This window comes from Apium graveolens, chromosome 4, assembly GCF_009905375.1.
Source record: "Apium graveolens cultivar Ventura chromosome 4, ASM990537v1, whole genome shotgun sequence".
Lineage (NCBI taxonomy): Eukaryota > Viridiplantae > Streptophyta > Magnoliopsida > Apiales > Apiaceae > Apium > Apium graveolens.
Genome location: NC_133650.1, coordinates 127,006,813 through 127,018,194, shown reverse-complemented (window position 1 = coordinate 127,018,194; position 11,382 = coordinate 127,006,813). Strand labels below are relative to the sequence as shown.

At 41.2% G+C, this 11,382-nt stretch overlaps 1 non-coding gene across 1 annotated transcript; it reads left to right on the top strand.

Annotated features, from left to right (window-relative positions):
• Positions 1–8,732: 8,732 nt before the first annotated feature.
• On the top strand, positions 8,733–8,839 carry LOC141722315 (small nucleolar RNA R71). Its single transcript, XR_012575333.1, has one exon. It is a non-coding gene; the product is annotated as a small nucleolar RNA R71 (small nucleolar RNA).
• The last annotated feature ends 2,543 nt before the right edge of the window (positions 8,840–11,382 follow it).

Here is an 11,382-nt window from a genome sequence, read left to right as displayed (position 1 = left end):
TTGTTGTTTATAGGTTACCAGACTCGTCCCGAGCCATTCGTAACCCCAGTCGCTCAGGCAAGTATTCTATCCGTTATACTGTTGTTGTGATGTATATATGTATATGCATTATCTTGCGATAGATGCATGATGTTTATATTAGCAAATGTTGCGATATATTGTAGCATGTGATATGGTATATATGCATGCCTGTTTCATATTCTTGAAATATATATCTGTTGGTTCAAATGCTTATTCGTTGCATAATACCTATGCTAGAGATAAGCGGTATTTGCGTATACCCTTAGTATAGGGACCCAAAGGTGAAAATATTTTCTAAAACCGGGAGTCGAGGATCCCGAGTAGATTTTGTATATATATGGATATGGATATATATATATATATTTATTTATATATGGTTATAGTTTTCCAAACTATTAATCGAATAAGGTTTATTCGATAACTTTAAACTTTATTTATTATTGAATATTATTTCGAATATCATTCGAGGGCTTATGACTCTTTTATATTATTTATTGAATATTATTTGAATATTCATTTGAGGATCTATGACTCCGATTATTTGCTGAAATATATTCTTTATTTTATTAAAGAATAAGGTGTAAATAATCAAACTTATTTTCGATTATTCAATTAAAGATAATACTTTTATATAAGTATATCTTGGGTTAATTAATACTCGTTTCAAGTATAAATTTTAATACTTCTACTTCAATTATTTTTATAAAGACTATTCTTTATGGGAATATTATTTAATTAATAATATTCAGATATTTTCTAATATTCTGGGGACTGATTTACTTCATTAAATCAGCCTTACTCCAAACACTCTTTAAAGTGTTTTCGAGTCTTCAAAATGATTTTTAAAAGTCAGAGCGGATCCCAAAACTCATTTTTATATTTAAGATCTTCCTTTTTAAAGGGGATTTAAATACTCGCTCAAAAACCTGGGGAATCCGGCTCTGTGGTGTATTTTATATTCGCAACAAGGTTGCAGATTTGGTAAATGAATTGATTACTTGCCCAACGTTCGGGAAGTAAGCCCCTCTCATTGAGTCGGCATAAGCGACAGGCCGGGGTACGGTCTATTATTGTGTAAGTGGCTCAGTGGGAGTCCATCAAATGCATAAGTGGCTGAGTGGCAGTCCAGCATAGGTCTTAATTATGACCAGGGTGATGACCAGTGGGGAATTCGTCCATCTACTAGTAGAAAAGGTTACTTATTGGTATCTTTGCCTGATCAGCGAGATATCGGGTTTATGCCAAAATTCTTTTCCTTTCCAAAATTCATTGGATGTTTCAAACTCTGTTCATACTTTACATAACAGAGGTTCCAGGAAATGTTTAAGAGATATATATATGTGGATATATATATATATCGGGACTAAATAAAGTATCTCGTAACTTTATTTCATTCAATAATATTTCAAAGATTGAATCTATTCAAATCTTGTCTTGTAGTCTCATCTATGTGATGAACTTTTGAAACTGATTATAACTTGAACGGTGGTAGTTCAAGTAGTATTGGGAAAGATATAAGTATATTGGGGTATTTGGTAACCTCATCTTTTAAACTTATATCTAATTAATAATTGTCTTATGAATGACAAAGATTTTCAGAAAAACGTTGAGACAAGGTTAGATATATGAGATCACCTTGCAACGATATTTTTTTTATATACAGTTATACACTGGGACTTTGTGTATATTATGCATGGAAGAGGACTTCCAATATTTTGAAAAGTATATATATATATATACTGAATATTTTGCGACTTCATCGCATTAAGATATCAAACTTGGTTCATTTCTTTTGACCAAGACTTTCATGAGTATTATGAGTAGGCTCATATATTGTAAATCATTATACATATTATTTTGGTGGGCTTGCTGCTCACCCTTGCTTTATTTCTTCATCACACAACAACAGTTAGGAAAGATGGCCAGACCCCAGCAGACCCAGCGCAAGCGCGTGGGAAGCGTCCCGCGTCTTCCCGTTGATGTTGTAGCTGCTATAGCTGCAGAGGTAGATCTATTGTAGATCAGACCATCTACTTTTGAGAATCAATTATGTATAATTATAACTTGTGGCAGATAATGGCAATTAACTGTAAATTTATCAAGTAATCATTTTGGGTTGTAATAACTTTTAAATTGTGGATTCAAAGACTTGTACTTATTTAAATTTCATCTCTGAGACTATAACGGGTTGTGGTGTGTGTTAGTGTGGGGTCACAGCATATGGTTATTTATTATTAATTAAGTGAAGTGATATTGTGGAAAGAAAGACCGTGACGACCCGGATCCCCGACCCCGGATCTGGGGGTGTTACACACAGGGTATACCTACTCGGAGGCATCATCATCATCACCCTCAGTGGGTGGAGTATCAGGCGGCGGGTATGCAGAGTCCTCACCAAAAATTGGCCACTGGATATCAGCTCCAAGGCCTCGAAAAGCAGTCCCTAACGCAAGGGTGAGCTCTTGAGCAAACCTGCTCTGTGTCTCATACATGGCATCCATCCGCCGTGAAAGCCTCCTATACTGGGCATCACCCATCCCAGCACCCTCCTGAGCTCTCGAAGAACTAGCCTCACCACGCCCTGGCCTGGCCATAGTAGCACCTCGTGCTGAACGCCCTCCTGGAAGATGATAACCCAACCCATGCTCCTCAGGCTCACCACCGGTCCACTCCTGCATCCCATTCAGAGTGCCAGAATCTATAGGAGCTGCTGGCAACTGCAACTGCTCATGAGCCGGCCAGTTCACTCCTACTGCACGGCATAGCTTTGTAACCGTGGATGCATAAGGGATGTTCATATGCTTTGCTCCCCTCAAAAACTTCAGAATTCCTTGGTAGATAAACTCACCAAGGTCCACATAGTATTCTTCATTCAGAATTCCCCACAACAACTGTGCTCTCTCAACTGTGACCTCGTGTGCATGTGAAGAAGGCAAAATATTAGCACATATAAATGCGTTCCATGCACGGGCATACCTGTTCATGGCGATCGCCAGAAAGTGACGATACTCATTATTGGCTGGACTGCGGTTCCAAACTGTGCCCGGTCGACAGAGAGTCGCACAAATCAAATCCAAGTCAAAATCCTCAGCAGTCTTTTCATTCCAGTTCTCCTCCTCGGGCTTCCTCTCTCGCTGTCCAATCACTCGGCGAATCGCCGCAGGATGATAATCAACCGTCAGCCCCCGAACTAAAGAAAACCCATTCTTTTCAGCCTTCGCGTTCGCGTAGAACTCGCGAACAACACTCATCGGTACTGCTTCGGGTGACTCACAAAAAGCTATCCACCCCTTCTTTGCAATCATGGGCAACAACTCACCATCCCTCCCTGATGGTAATAACCCCCTCTCCTTCAGAATCGGCTTCCCCAACAGCCTAGTGTACTCCTCCTCCGCGGCTCTGTCAGTTAACCGAGGCCTCGCAGCAGTACCCCTTGATGAATCAGCAGTAGGAACTGTGCTGCTGCTGTCAATAGTGCGTGCTCTCTTGGGTGCCATTGATTTGTGAATAAAAGTGTGTAAGAACTGATTTTTGATGTTTATGAGAAGGTTTAAGTGTAGGAAGTTGTGGGAGATATGTAGGAAAGGTGTATGTATATATAGGGTGTGGAGTAGGTTAAATTAGATTAGGAGTGGGGTTGAGGGATAAAATCATGGGGTAATGGGAAAAGAATTCGTGGGTTTATGGGCTGTAATGGGTTTTTGTGTTTTTGTTTTTTTTTTTTTTTTCTAAACTGTAAAAAAAAATTTCTGGAACTCGACCCCTGCGCGGCCGCTCAGCATTTCTGCGCGGGCACGCAGCAAGCTGCGCGGGCGCGCAGAGGGTCTCTGGATTTTTTTTTCAGCCCCTGTTTTCTGATTTTTTTGTGTTTTTGGATAGGTTATTAACTTCTAAGGGTTCCTGTAACAACAATTCATGGGTTGCCTCCCACGCAGCGCTTCTTTTTCGTCATTAGCTTGACGTTCCGTTCCTTTCTCACGTAGTCAACAAAATGGCACTAACCACCTCTCGGTTTGCCATGTCCCCATAGTAGTGCTTCAACCGCTGACCGTTAACCTTGAATGCTTGGTCCGAATCATTCTCAAAAATTTCCACCGCTCCATGTGGAAACACAGTTTTGACAATAAAAGGTCCAGACCACCTTGATTTTAACTTCCCAGAAAAAAGTCGGAGCCGAGAGTTGAATAACAGAACTTGTTGCCCTGGCACAAACAACTTAGGATGTAGCTTCCTATCGTGCCACCTTTTCACCTTTTCCTTATACATTGTGTTATTCTCCTACGCTTGAAGTCGAAATTCATCAAGTTCATTAAGCTGAAGCATTCTTTTCTTACCAGCTGCATCTAAATCCAGGTTCAATTTCTTCAATGCCCAGTAGGCCTTATGCTCAAGCTCCGCCGGTAGATGACATCCCTTACCGTACACCAACTGAAACGGTGACATCCCAAGTGGAGTTTTGTATGCTGTTCTGTAAGCCCAAACAACTTCATCGAGCTTTAAAGACCAATCCTTCCTTGATGGACAAACAACCTTCTCTAGAATGCGCTTTATCTCTCTGTTAGACACTTCCGCTTGACCATTTGTTTGCGGATGATAGGCAGTAGCTACTCGATGATTCACATTATAACGCTGCATCATAGAAGTGAACTTACGGTTGCAAAAATGCGATCCTTCATCACTTATGATTACCCGAGGTGTTCCAAACCTTGTGAAAATTTGCTTATGAAGAAAATTTAGCACTGCCTTTGCATCATTTGTTGGTAAAGCTTTAACTTCGACCCATTTTGAGACATAATCGACTGCCAGCAAAATGTACTGATTATTGCAAGACGAGATAAAAGGCCCCATGAAATCGATTCCCCATACATCAAAGACCTCAACTTCAAGCATCACATTTAATGGCATCTCATCCTTCCTTGACAAATTTCCCACTCTTTGGCAACGATCACACCTTAAAACAAACTGATGAGCATCCTTGAACAAGGTGGGCCAGAAAAAACCTGCTTGCAGAATACGAGCTGCCGTTTTCTCACCTCCATAGTGTCCACCATAAACCGTGGAATGGCAGACTCGTAATATCCCCTCCGTCTCACAGAACGGGATACATCTCCTGATGATCTGGTCAGCTCCCTGTCTAAACAAATATGGTTCATCCCACATATACCACTTCACCTCATGCAGAAACTTCTTCTTTTGCGCGGATGTCAAATTGGGAGGCATTATATTGCTGAACAGATAGTTTACAATATCTGCAAACCATGGTTCTTCCTCCTGAATTGCAAACAACTGCTCATCCGGAAAAGATTCATTGATTAACGTCCTATCTTGTGAAGTAGAATCGGGATTCTCCAACCTAGAGAGATGGTCAGCTACTTGATTCTCGGTACCTTTTCTATCTTTGATCTCTAACTCAAATTCTTGAAGTAAAAGCACCCAACGAATGAGTCTCGGCTTCGAATCCTTCTTAGAAACCAGATAGCGAATAGCTGCATGATCAGTGAATACTGTCACTTTCGTACCAAGCAGATAAGATCGAAATTTCTCAAAGCCAAAGACTATAGCCAACAGCTCCTTCTCAGTAGTGGTGTAGTTCAATTGGGCCCCATTTAAAGTCTTACTCGCATAGTAGACCACATGGAAGAGATTTTTCTTGCGCTGTCCCAGAACTGCACCTACCGCATAGTCACTCGCATCACACATCATCTCAAACGGTTCTGTCCAATCTTGTGCTGTAATAACTGGTGCCGTGATCAAACTCTCCTTGAGAGTCTCGAATGCTGCCAAACATTCATCATCAAATTTGAAAGGCACATCTTTCTCAAGTAAATTGCACAACGGCTTAGATATCTTTGAAAAGTCCTTGATGAATCGCCGATAAAAACCCGCATGACCGAGAAAACTACGGATTCCTTTCACTGAATTAGGTGGGGGAAGATTTTCAATGACTCCCACCTTGGCCTTGTCCACCTCCAGACCTTTGCTAGAGACCTTATGCCCAAGGATAATGCCTTCACGCACCATAAAATGACATTTCTCCCAATTAAGCACCAAATTAGTTTCCACGCATCTTTTGAGTACGGCGCGCAGATTATTCAAGCATTCATCATATGAGTGTCCAAAGATGGAGAAATCATCCATGAACACTTCGACGTTATTTCCAATCATGTCAGAGAATATAGCCATCATACATCTCTGAAAGGTGGCCGGGGCGCCACATAACCCAAACGAAACTCTACGAAAAGCAAATGTGCCAAATGGACAAGTGAAGGTAGTCTTTTCCTGATCCTCTGGTGCAATACAAATCTGATTATACCCGGAATACCCATCCAGAAGACAAAAATACTCATGTCCCGCCAATCTGTCAAGCATTTGATCAATGAATGGGAGAGGGAAGTGATCCTTTCTTGTGGCTTTGTTCAATTTTCTATAATCCATGCATACTCTCCATCCTGTAACTGTTCGAGTAGGGATGAGCTCATTCTTTTCATTTGCGACCACAGTGATACCTCCCTTCTTAGGAACACATTGTACAGGGCTCACCCACGAGCTGTCAGAAATAGGATAAATGATGCCTGCATCTAGCCATTTCAGAATTTCTTTCTTCACCACCTCCTTCATGATTGGGTTCAGTCTTCGCTGCTGTTCCACAGTTGGCTTACTACCTTCCTCTAACAGAATTTTATGCATACAATATGAGGGACTTATCCCCTTGATATCTGCTATAGTCCATCCTATAGCCGATTTGAATTCTCTCAAAATCCTTAAGAGCTTGTCTTCCTCACTACCTGAAAGGTCAGCTGAAATAATAACAGGTAACGTAGATGAATCACCTAAAAAGGCATACCTCAAGTGTTCAGGTAATGGTTTGAGCTCTAAGGTAGGCGCTTCCTCTATTGATGGTTTGAGCTTCCCTTCAGCGTTCTTGAGGTCAGAAGTACCAAGAGATTCAAATGGTATATCTAGCTTTCGCTTCCAGGGAGAAGCATTCAGATATTGTAATTGCTCGTTGCTATCTTCATCATCACTGTCAAATTCCCCCACTAAGGCCTTTTCCAATGCATCAGACATTAGCATGTGATCGAGTTCCGAAGTAACCGCAGAATCAATCACATCCACTTTTAAGCACTCCTCATCTTCTGTAGGGAATTTCATTGCCTTGAATACGTTGAAGGTCACATCCTGATCTTGAACCCACATAGTAAGTTCTCCTTTTTGCACATCTATCAAGGTACGGCCAGTTGCCAAGAAAGGCCTCCCCAAGATTATGGGAATCTTTTTATCTTCCTCAAAATCCAGAATAACAAAATCAGTAGGAAAGAAGAGCTTATCCACCTTGACGAGCACATCCTCAACTATGCCCCTTGGGTAAGTAATGGAACGGTCTGCCAATTGTAGCGACATGTATGTGGGTTTTGGATCAGGTAGGTCCAGCTTTTTAAAGATCGACAACGGCATCAGATTAATGCTTGCTCCCAAATCACAAAGGCACTTGTCAAAAAGTTAGATTGCCAATGGTGCAAGGAATGGTGAAGCTTCCTGGATCTTTCAGTTTTGGTGGTAACTTTTGTTACAGAACCGCGCTGCATTCTTCCGTGAGAGCAACGGTTTCAAGGTCATCCAGTTTTACCTTCCTTGAAAGAATAGTCTTCATAAACTTCGCATAACTAGGCATTTGTTCCAGAGCCTCAGCGAAAGGTATATTGATGTGAAGTTTCTTGAACACCTCCAGAAACTTCCCGAACTGTCTATCCAGCTTTTGTTGCTGCAATCTCTTAGGAAAAGGTGGTGGAGGATAGAGCTGTTTCTCCCCTGTATTAGCCTCAGGCAGAGTGTGTTCAACAGTAGTCTTCCTTGGTTCCGCCGCTTTCTCCCTTTGCTTAGATTCTTCATCTCGAACTTCAGCTTCGACTTCTTTTGCCTTTTCAGCATCAGCTACTTTTCCAGACCTTAAGGTAATAGCCTTGACTTGCTCTTTAGCTTCCTTCCTGCCTGGTACTTCCGTGTCACTGGGAAGAGTGCCAGGTTGACGATTGAGCACTGCATTGGCTAATTGACCGATTTGATTTTCCAAGGTCTTGATAGAAACCGCCTGACTCTTGCACAACAGCTTAAGTTCCTCAAAATCAGCACTAGTAGGTGCAGCTGCACTTCCCTGTTGAGGATATGATTGTCTTGTAGCATACTGCTGTGGTTGCTGGAATCCAGGTGGGTTAAACTGTTTACTCACTCCTTGCTGATATGGTGGCTGAATAGCATTCTAATTATTTCCCCAGCTGAAATTTGGATGATTTCTGTTGTTAGGATGATAGGTCGCTGGCACAGGCTGCTGTTGTCGCTGATAATTATTCACATACTGAACAGATTCGTTGACAAGAGAACACTGATCCGTAGCATGAGAACCTGCACAAAGCTCACAAACCATAGCTATTTGATTAACTCCATACGTAGCCAAAGAATCAACCTTCATTGATAGCGCTTGGAACTGGGCTGCAATAGCGGTGGCTGCGTCAACTTCCAGAATACCTGCTACCTTGCCTGATGTCATCCTCTGAGTTGGGTTTTGATGCTCATTTGCAGCCATCGTCTCAATAAGATTGTACGCCTCAGTATAGCTTTTAGCCCATAAGGCGCCTCCAGCTGCTGCATCGAGCATGGGCCGAGATTGAGCCCCCAAACCATTATAAAAACCAGTGATTACCATCCAATCCGGCATTCCATGATGTGGACATTTTCTCAACATTTCCTTGTAGCGTTCCCAAGCCTCGCACATAGATTCTGTAGGTTGCTGCGCAAACTGAGTAAGAGCACTCCTCATAGCAGCAGTCTTTGCCATTGGATAAAACTTCACCAGAAACTTTTGCGCAAGATCTTGCCACGTAGTGATTGACCCAGCTGGTTCAGAATGTAACCAGTCTTTAGCCTTATCCCTCAGTGAGAATGGGAAAAGCCTCAACTTGATAGCCTCATCAGTCACGCCATTATACTTAAAAGTGCTGCAGATCTCGACAAAATTCCTTATGTGCATGTTGGGGTCTTCAGTTGCCGCTCCTCCAAAAGAAACAGAATTCTGCACCATCTGAATAGTGCCCGGCTTGATTTCAAATGTGTTAGCTTGAATAGCCGGATGAAGGATGCTTGACTGAATGTCATCAATTTTAGGCCGAGAAAAATCCATAAGAGCTGGATCAGCTTGAACAATATGATCTCCCATGTTTACTGGTTCTTTCTGCTCAGTTCCTGAATCCGAATCCTCAAAATCTAACTTCTCCGGTGTATCAAGAACTTCGTCTTTCTCCTCAGCTGTATCTAAGGTCCTCTTGCGAGCACGAGAACGAGTTTGCATAAACGCACTAAAGTACGTGAAACACAACCGAAAAGAGTAATTAACTACTACGTCCTAATCACTGAGTCCTAATGACCAATGATGGTAAGTACATAAACTAAACAAATACGCCGAGTCCCCGGCAGCGGCGCCAAAAACTTGTTAGGGCGAAATCATGCACTAATATTCACGCAAGTATACGCGTTCGCAAGTAATATAGAATACTTTCTAGTTCGTTCCCTCAGAGACTCAGACTAAGTTATTGTCTAATTTAACTCACTCATCAATGTATAATTACTTCTCAATGTTAAGATAATAACACTTAAAATTGTTGATTAAATATTAACTATAATTAACTACTTAATTAACCACTTAACTAACACTGCAATTTATCAATAATAAAACACTCATGAGATCACAACTTCATTATTACTTCCTTCTATAGCCATAGTTATTACCTTTAGCATGTGACAGTGATGATATTAATCGAATAACACAAAACTGATAAAAGCCAACTTTCATTGTACTAATACCATTCTACCAAACATCCATAATTAAGATAGAAATTGAATAGTCATCAATTATGTTGAGTTCCTATATGTCTACAGAAATTGACAACACAACGATTTAAGCACAAGTTATTCCTTTTGATTACATAGGGCAAATAAAACTGTTAGAGTTACCCACTAATCATGCACAACGTACATGAACCTATGCTAGCATGGCAAGTTCTAAATCTCAAGATCCACTGTCGCTTCACAAGAGATTAACACCCTATCTTATATGTTCGCGACGCATATAAGACGAATACGCACAACCAATACTAGATATCATGCAATCATCACACACTAAAGTATTAAACAATTAACTAAAGAATTCCATAATAAATCCGTTGCAACCCCATGATCACGATTAGCCCATAATAGAACTTATCGCCATCATGGGTTCATATGAAATCATGATAAACGAACACAAGAAAATAACAACTAAACTAATTATATTAAAACAGAGTACGTCACAAGAGTAAATAAGTCAAAGCAAGAAAACTAGCATCCAACGTTACAACGAAACAAGAATCACAAGAATATATGCTTCCTCTTCGTTGCTGTGTGCTAAATCGGTCTTCTTCCTTATCTCCTTCGCCTCTTGCAAAACACAATCTAAAACATAATCCCCTCTTAATACTCTGTGAAAAACGTCTCAAATCTACTTATATAATAGTCCCATAAAACTCAGATTACATAGAAGTTGGAAGCCAAACAGAAGTAGAAGTCTAAAATAATATATTATTTTCCCCGACCCTGCGCGGCCGCTCAGCATTTCTGCGCGGGCGTGCAAGGCTGCTGCGCGGCCGCTCAGCATTGCTGCGCGGGCGCGCAGGACCCTACTGGAAAATTTCCAGGTTTGCTCCGTTTCTTCGCCGTAATCTGCCCGTTCTTTTCCTCTCGCAATGGTGAATACATGCCAAGGCTTATTCTTGATGATTCCTCCTCCGAAATGCAACTAATACCCTGAAATGCATAAACACTAGAAAAACGCATCAAATACACAAAATACTTGATTTTAAGACACCAATTTAAGTCATTTTAAGACGTTCTAAGTGGTATAAAATGCTACTTATCAATAGCCTCATCAGTCACGCCATTATACTTAAAAGTGCTGCAGATCTCGACAAAATTCCTTATGTGCATGTTGGGGTCTTCAGTTGCCGCTCCTCCAATAGAAACAGAATTCTGCACCATCTGAATAGTGCCCGGCTTGATTTCAAAGGTGTTAGCTTGAATAGCCGGATGAAGGATGCTTGACTGAATGTCATCAATTTTAGGCCAAGAAAAATCCATAAGAGCTGGATCAGCTTGAACAATACGATCTCCCATGTTTACTGGTTCTTTCTGCTCAGTTCCTGAATCCGAATCCTCAAAATCTAACTTCTCCGGAATATCAAGAACTTCGTCTGTCTCCTCAGCTGTATCTAAAGTCCTCTTGCGAGCACGAGAACGAGTTTGCATAAACGCTTGCTAAAGTACCTGAAACACAAC